Source organism: Monopterus albus, unplaced genomic scaffold (assembly GCF_001952655.1).
Source record: "Monopterus albus unplaced genomic scaffold, M_albus_1.0 scaffold168.1, whole genome shotgun sequence".
Classification (NCBI taxonomy): Eukaryota; Metazoa; Chordata; class Actinopteri; order Synbranchiformes; family Synbranchidae; genus Monopterus; species Monopterus albus.
The window spans coordinates 492,560-501,093 of record NW_018128048.1 but is presented as its reverse complement, the minus strand read 5'-3'; positions in this window follow the sequence as shown (position 1 = coordinate 501,093).

Sequence of the window (8,534 nt, the reverse complement as noted above, 5' to 3'; positions counted from 1 at the left end):
AAAAGTGGATGATACATCAGCTCATACTTTTCATCTCATATTGCAGTATTATTTCCTTTAACCCTGCAGCAGGCAATTATCAGCAATGAAATTTTAATTCCCACAGTACTTCTTAGATTGAGGTGGTGGCATCAGAAAGTATTAAAATAATAATAAATTTAATAATAAAGTCTTAACGTCACCACTTTGTATTTTGGTTGGTAGATAAAAGCCCTGTTTCATGATAGTAATTAGCTCCCCTGTGTTATGTTAATGCAGTTTTAACTCCTTGCAGGTAACTTTTTGAAAACAACTGACTAACCTGTAGATGTAAAAACTGGTGGGTTTCCTTAGGGGATCCTGGCCAAGGTGATGGGTTACAATAATCAGTGCATCTCTGCATATTTCCTATAAAGTTTGAACAAGCAAGGAGTTGTCTTGCTGGGTGCTTATCCCAATGCCATTCACAAATGTGGCAAGCATCTGAAACATTTGAGGGAAAAATCAGCTAGCCACAGTCACGCTCAGAGAATAGAGCCTTTTTTACAGGTGACCCTGCATATTTCATTGTTTGTACTCTTTCATTTAAATTGTTTCTCCATTTTGTAAAGTCTTTAGTAAAGCATGTGTTCATAGTAGGGACAAAAAGCACAATAAGCACATTAAATATGTTGCACAATAATTTCACTCAGTCACGTTCCTAACAAGTCATTCTAATGGCAAGAAAGCCATAAAACTAAAGCAACTCAAAACATTATCAACTGTTAAAGCTCAAATTTCCTTTTAATGTTTTGCACCTGAAGGTAAATATGAAAATAAACTGGATGAACAAAATGATTATAGACACATGGATGATTGGCAGCAGCTGTTATAGTTTACCTATTCTTAATTAACAGGTCATCTGTTTGTCATAAATTAACACAATTTAGTTGTGAATGCGCCAGAACAAATTTAATGGTCAGGCCTTGGGTTTCCATAAGTGGAATTGCATCACTGTAAGACTTTAGTCAACTAAAAAAATAAATAAATAAAAGTGAATATCACTGAGTAGATTCAGCACCAACAGATCACAGACAGCAAAGACAAACAGTGTTAAGCCTGTCATCAACGCTGTTTGACTCCATTACAGCCTAATCACGTGACGCACCATTGGAAATTGGGCCTGTATACTGTATGTGTATGCCTGAAGAGGAAACATTGGTCTTTATCCCACAAACATGTTTTCAAAACCAAGAGATTATTTTTTAAATAAAATCAGGGCTTGGGTTTTGCACTCACCCTGAACCCGATTTTCCTGAAACAGCCATAAGGTCTCCAGAAATCTTTTTCTTTTGTGAATTCCTGTTTCCTTCCATCATTCATTTTACATGATGGCTCTCTACCCATTTTTACCATACACCTTTTCAGACTCTTACCATGCAGTAGCTAATTGGTGATGCTTCACTAGAACACCTGTGATGTTCTCCAAGGGCCCATCCTGCATAGTCTTTAGGCCTATTGTAGTTTAGAAGACAACCTGAATGGCCGGGTGGGGTAGGTCTACATCTGACAGTGGCTTTCAAGATGTTAAGGACTCTACAGACGTTAAATACCTGGGACTCTCCAGGATTCAGTCAGAACTGAGAGGTCAAGCAACTCCAGTATCCAACTTTAGCACTTTTGGTGCCCTGAAGCCAACTCTGTAGAGACCAATGTGCTGTAGTTGTCTTGTCTGTGAATCTCCAGTCTGCAGCTGGAAGCTTTGTTCAAACCAATGATACAGCATTTTTTTATGGCTGCCCCATCATGAAAGGAACTATTCTTGTTTTGTGCATTAGTTTCTACACTTTTCTCTGGAATGCAAATTAGTATATTTGAAAATATGGAATCACCAAATGAATTTAAAACAAACTCCTTTGGGTTTGAGCAGTTGCCACAGCAGGGTGTAGTGACAGTCTCCCCCAGAAAGTTAATGGGTTTGAAGACTGAATTCAAAGAGATAGATAGTGTAACCTCAACTGGCCCCTCCTCACTGATCAATGCTCGCCTTTATTTTACTGCTCCACTTGGTATTGTCTGCTTTGCTTTATTTTAATTCATTGTTTTTTTATTCATTCGCTTTTAAGACCTGTCCTATTGTTTTATTTCCTTCTCCATGCATCTCATTTCTCTCCCCCTTTTTCAAATGCTTACGTCTTTGGGTTTGATTGCGTATTCATCTATAAACCAGCTTGTAACCTTTTTTATAAGGTGCTGTATAAATAAAGCTTCAGTTTTTACAAGTGGCCATTCTGACCTGTGGTTCCAGTGGCCATGTGCTGCAGCTGACTGGCTGTGCTGCTCTTCCCTCCTCTAGTTTCACGAGTCACTGTTGGAATCACTTTACTTGTCCATTACATAGGCCTACATTCAATTTCTCAGTTATATAATTTGCTGTTCCCAAAGTTTCCTGACAAACTCTGTAACCATTTAAACAGTACAGACAAAAAATATAAACAAAGTTCTCACTTTTCCCCTAAATGTTCCTCAAAGTAAGTAAATACTTTGATTAAAAATTTCGGATCATAGTGTATATGTATGAATACAACATCTCTGTGTGACTGTGCCAACAAGAAGTTTAAATAATGCCACAGAATATTAGTAATCAATACTCACTGCAGTGTGGTGAGATAATTCGCTCCAGCCTCATAAGCAATCATTGACCTTCACATTGTTTGCTACCAAAAACTGAATAATTCGGTGTAGATTCTATAGTTCACAACCAGCGCAACCAACAAACAGTTACTCAAAATACTGTACACTTTGCATTGGATTATCCCATATTAAAGTCAGGATTAAGGTGCTCCTGTCCTGAAATGACCAATCTGCACAGGGTTTGACTATGTCAGTTCAAAGATAAGCAATGTGGGTCCATACATTCACTTTTGTGTTTGTCCTTCCATTCAGACTTTAACCTATCCCAACATACGTTTCCCTAAGAGGCAGGGTGCAGTGTGGACTTGTCGGCAGAGAAATAACAAACTCACCTGAGGAGTATATCTTTGGACTGTGCTAGACAGTAGCAGCACCTGGAGGAAACCCAAAACATGCAAACACCACACAGAGACACTTCAGCAGGGAAAGTCAGATCCAAACCCAGGACAGTTTTGGAAAGTCCTGGGTTTGCTGTTTACTAAAACATTGGCACAAAAGAGGAATTATTGTATCAAAAACTTTATTCTCAAATGTCTTCAAAATAGCTGATAGATAAACTGTTTCTCTTTACCAGCAGGTTGTGAGGCTGCATTCACATACAGTATCTGTAGTTGAATCCTTTATAGCACTACATGTTGTTTCTCTCTCATAATCTCATGGGAGGACAAGCATTTTCCATCCTTTGATTATATTATTTAATTAGAGCACCAGTCTTGTTTTACCTGTCAAGATAGGAGCTTCCAAAACTGTCATGATTTGCTAATTCTGCTGCTTGGACCTAAATTTACCACAACTTCATTTCATTTAACATTCTAAACTCATAACGTCTAAGCAAGGAGAACCAGAGCTCTCCTTGTTTAGACAAGCATGAGGTCAGATTTTGGGCCATAAAAGGGTAAAGTCATCCAAAATCTTTTGTGCCTGTGGAAGTCATGCCTCTCCCAGATACAGACATTAGGATCAACCACACAGAGCTGCTGTTACACAAGAACAACGTCTTTTAAAGGATGTGTCATTTTCAACCTAATCATGAATACTTTATTGTTTTTGATATTATGACTCTAAACATCTGGTGTTTATCTTTTATTTAATTCTAAAAATGTATGTAAACAATATTTTTTAAATGTGAGGAATCACCAGTGCTCTGGCCACTCCTACGGTGCAGCCACTGGCGCACCACTCAACTCTGCTCATTACAATATGCATTGTATTTTATGTAGTGAATACTGACTGACCCCAAGCTGCAGAGCAGTTGAAACTGACACATCATTTTATGAAATTTCAGTGTTTTATACTGTGAATAGCATTTTTCATTTTTTAAATGTATTATTTTTTTACAGCTGTGACCCAGAGCGTCTCTCCAGCCTGAAGATTAACTCCTGATCCCACAAGCTTTTCTGTTCCTGTGTAAAAGCAGCCATAATGGACAAAAGAGATCATATGACATTTTGATATCTGATACTCAGTTGGAACCATAGATTTGTACATGATGTGTAACAGTAAAAACAGTGATTTTAATGAACAAGATCTTGTTGTACCTACATCATTAATCATAAAAAGTACATCATGTTTAATAATTTTTTTAAACAAATTCTCCATTAAAAATAGATTTCTGTACAAAAATTGTTTTTCTTTTGCACCTACTTCAAGTTCAGCAGCACACAATGATGATGATGATGATGATGGTGGTGATGGCGATTATGATGCTTAAAACAATAACATTAACAGTGATGGTAACTTCCTGGCTAGGATGCAATTTTTGAGTGCATCTCTGTGCCATTTGAGACAACAAAAATTAAACATATTATTCAGTAGACGTTAAAGCAAAAAACAGCCATTTACTATATGTTAATATTTGCTGCTGACTATGCATCCTGTCACTGTAACATGTGAATATAGCACTAATATATGTGATGTCCCAAGCTACAAGCCACCAGGTGCTGAAACTATTATCCATCCTTTGTACTGAAGGGTGAAGCAAGGCTGCAGGTAACTCAATTCAAACACACCAGGTTGTAGATTTTCTTCAGAGCTCTAATGCTGAATGTAAAGCATGAGAAGTTTGTCCTGCTCAAACTTGCTGAGAAGGTGAAATCCTGTCATTGGCAAATTAACAGCAATATTGAATACTGCACCAAAAACTCAAACCAAAAAAACCCCCACATATACTGTATGCAGTGTATGTTTGAATGTGCATGAAAGCAGACAAGGATTGTCCAAGAAAAGTACAGGCACACACACGGTAAACTCTGATCCACATCTGGTAATAAAATTCCAGCACAGACAGAAATGCATCTAAAGGTCAGTATGGCTCCTGAACACGTCTGAAACGTCAAGCTGAATGGAAACTGGATTTTCTACACTAGAAGAATAGTTCATCACTCTGCAGTCATCTCTGGATGTACCGGCATCAGTGACTCTCACACATCATTCCCATGTAATTTCAAAACACATCTGCATTGAATCTGTTCTGTAGCTCATACTTGCTGGCAAAAGGCTCACTTCTGTATGTTAAACTGTGTGAAAAGGCAATGTGTGACATTTACAATTAGTTTTTTTTTTTCAATGATGATTGCTGATAAAATCAACTTCAGAGAAAGTAAAGGACAAGTGCACAACCTTCTTCCCAAACCGTGAAAAGTTGCAGCTGAAAAGGCAGAAGAAACTATGGTATTTTAGAGTTTAGTGGGTGCTTTCATTTTTGAACTTGTAGCCAGCTGTTGCTCTTTTAAACAGTGACTGACAACTTTCACAACAAATTGTGAAAAAGTCTTGGGTGAATGGAAAATTATTAAAAACTTCAGTGCATCTCAGAGAAGGGATGTGTGGTGTTTTGAACAACACATACAGTATCTCATCTTAAATCAAACTGCACGAGAAAGCTAACTGCTATACATTTTAGTGGACACAAGCAAACGTTTCCATAAATGTAAACAAATACTTAACTGACAGAGATAGTATATCTGAATGAGCCAAAGTTAGGTTAGCCTTCGGCTGATAAAATGAGTACACCTACTACTACTACACCACTACGAGTGAAATCAGCCACTGAAAGAAACAAGTATCACAATGGTAGGTGACATCTGCAACTACGCAGCTGGTTACTATGGGGAACATTAGTGTTAGTGGGGGAAAAAACTGAACTCCTAAAATGAAAGTTTTTAAGTGTTGGCACTAATAAAGTCATAAAATGGAGCTCACCCAGCATCCTCTATGCTGTAACCTTTAAGGATCTGCACAAATATTTGCTTTGTATTTGGCTGTGGGTACTAAGGATCTGAAACCTAACCTCTGATCTTTGCATGCCAGAACAAACAGGGCCACCGCCGAGTCTACATTTTCTTGTTCAGGCACACTGGGAGATCAGATCTGTGCCATTAATTGTTAAAAATTAGACCTTTTATCATGCCTGCAGAAACCTTGCAGCCTTTAATTTTCATGCCTTATTATGCACTCTTGACTCCATAGGAAATCTCAACTGAATTAATTAAATCAATTAAAATAGAGGCAGTGGGAGCACTCCAGCGATAAAAAGAGAGGAGGCAGGCTCATAAGCAGGCGTTCCACTGTTGTTTACAGATGTCTTGTTTATTCCTGTGAAGAGATTTTGTATGTGCATCATCTGTCTTGTTGCACTCTTTACTGCCAGTATTTTAGCTACTACACACGCTTATCTTCACCGTCTGGTGGATGTCTTTCTCGCTGTCTGACCCCAGCCCTGATGCAGAGACTGTGTACTGTATGAGAGGCTGACAATGGGTTTCATATACTAACAATATCCTGCAGTTATTCCTCCCAACATAATCACCATTGTTTCAAGGCATTTAATTTGAAACATCCAGGTCTGGAATCGATTCTCTTCAATTAAATGCAATGAAAATGTAAATAGAAACAGCTTGGTTTATTGCTAGTTAATTTGCTTCCTCTTATTTCAAAATATGTGGGTGTGACAAGCCGCTCATGCTAATTTTTTTTTTTTTTTTCAGTATTTAAGTTCTGGGGAAAATCCATTCTCTGATTTCAGTGAGTTCAGTCTTGCACTGGAATATAAAACTGTAATATAAAGTGTGTTTCATGGACAAAATCATTATTTTGCTAGCTGTATGTTTTCATTATCTGGCTCTCACACATTCTACTCACCATTTAATATCATATATGTACTGTAAATTAACAGATTCATTGTTATTGTAGTATATGACAGTGACAGACAAAGGCTGAATGACTGAAAACATGGGAAGCATAAAAGAAAAGCAATTTGGAAAATGAAAGACATGCAGGTTAAAGCAAATGCCTGAGGTGTAAACTTAATGCCAGAATGTCATGTGTGGAAATAAACAGGAAACAAGCCTGAAGACACCGAAAGACACACAGTGAAAGCATCTGTGATCTAAAACTAAGTGCAGCATCTTTTGAAAAATAATAATATATGAGAGAACACTGCGAGAAATAACAAGCTTGGCAAGTGATATGAAACTAGTGGGATTTCCTAGGATCCTTCAGACACATGGTTATTAGCGCTGTTTGTCATTTTGACTTAAAACACCAGGAAATAGGCTGAATGAAAGGTTGCACTCGCTAAGCTTGCGTATTTGTTGCAGTGAGGATCCAGCATTGATAAGCAGGATGTAACTTACTCTCTGCACACGAGGTATTTCTCAAACGATAGAAGGGCTCAAGGATCGATAACTGTTGACAACACTATTTGTGCATGTTGCCTTTATACTGTGTCTGTTTGTCCTCTGCCTAAAATGACTGGTTCTCAAACGGATCACACATGTGCTGTGTGCTCTTTAAAAAGGTGTGTTGGAAAAGATCGTGTGCATCAGATATGCAAAATGCGCTGAGTTGATGCATGATGGATCTCTTATTAACACCATGAGGCACCATTGAGCAAGTGACTTATAGACTCTTGGTCAAGGGCACCTCCACCTGCTCCAGTGTAAATGTGAGAAACGGTGAGAGTGAGGTCAGGGCGTTCCTACAAAAGAGATCTTGGATCTCAGTGAAACGTCCCCAAATAAATAAGGGTTAAAAATGTTAATGTGAGTAGTAAGGGGCATTTAGAGCACATCTTTTTAAAGAGAGTAAGAGAAACAGTTGCATATTGTTTCTGAAAGCTTATACTGTCTGCTACTACAGTATACGTAATTAACTGAAAAAAGTGATCCAAAATTTGGATTCGAGTTCATATTTAAGTAAAGTATCCCCAACTGTTTATTATTAGTATACCAAAGGAATGCAGTATCTCAAAATGATGCAATTTAGATGCCTATAAGTACAATTAGTGCAGTACCAGTGTTTCAGTGGGATCACTCAGCATATTATGATCTAGAGCTTTTCTGTGTATTTCTTCCACATGTTACAGTAGAAATCATATTCAGTATGAGCTTTCAGAAACACACACTGTTGGTGCCGTTATGTGACACTATGTCTACAGGTGAACTGATCTCAAGTTTCTGGTTGGCTAGCATGTTGTCATGGTAACTAAAGAAACAGTATAGCATGTGGTCACACCTTCCGCTAACAGAAAGTGTGAAATATAAATGTGTATATACAAACACTCTGTAACCCTGTATTTAGTCATTTTGTCATCTTTTAAAGATAGAAGTTTTTCAATAAAATTCTCTTTTTTGAATGACTCATTTTTCAAACCCATTTCAGACCCAAAAATTATTCATTTTTCATAACCCAGTCAGAAAAACACACTAGTGCAAAATTTGTGCGGTTTAAGAGTTTATATCAAGTTTATATTGTATTTTAGATTCCCCAGCAGCAGTGGTATGGGAAGTCCCATGGGGCCACTGGGTCTTTGAACATAAAGTCTGTTCATCAATATCTTCACTGAAGAAAAATGCCAGAAGAGACAATTAGAGACAACTATT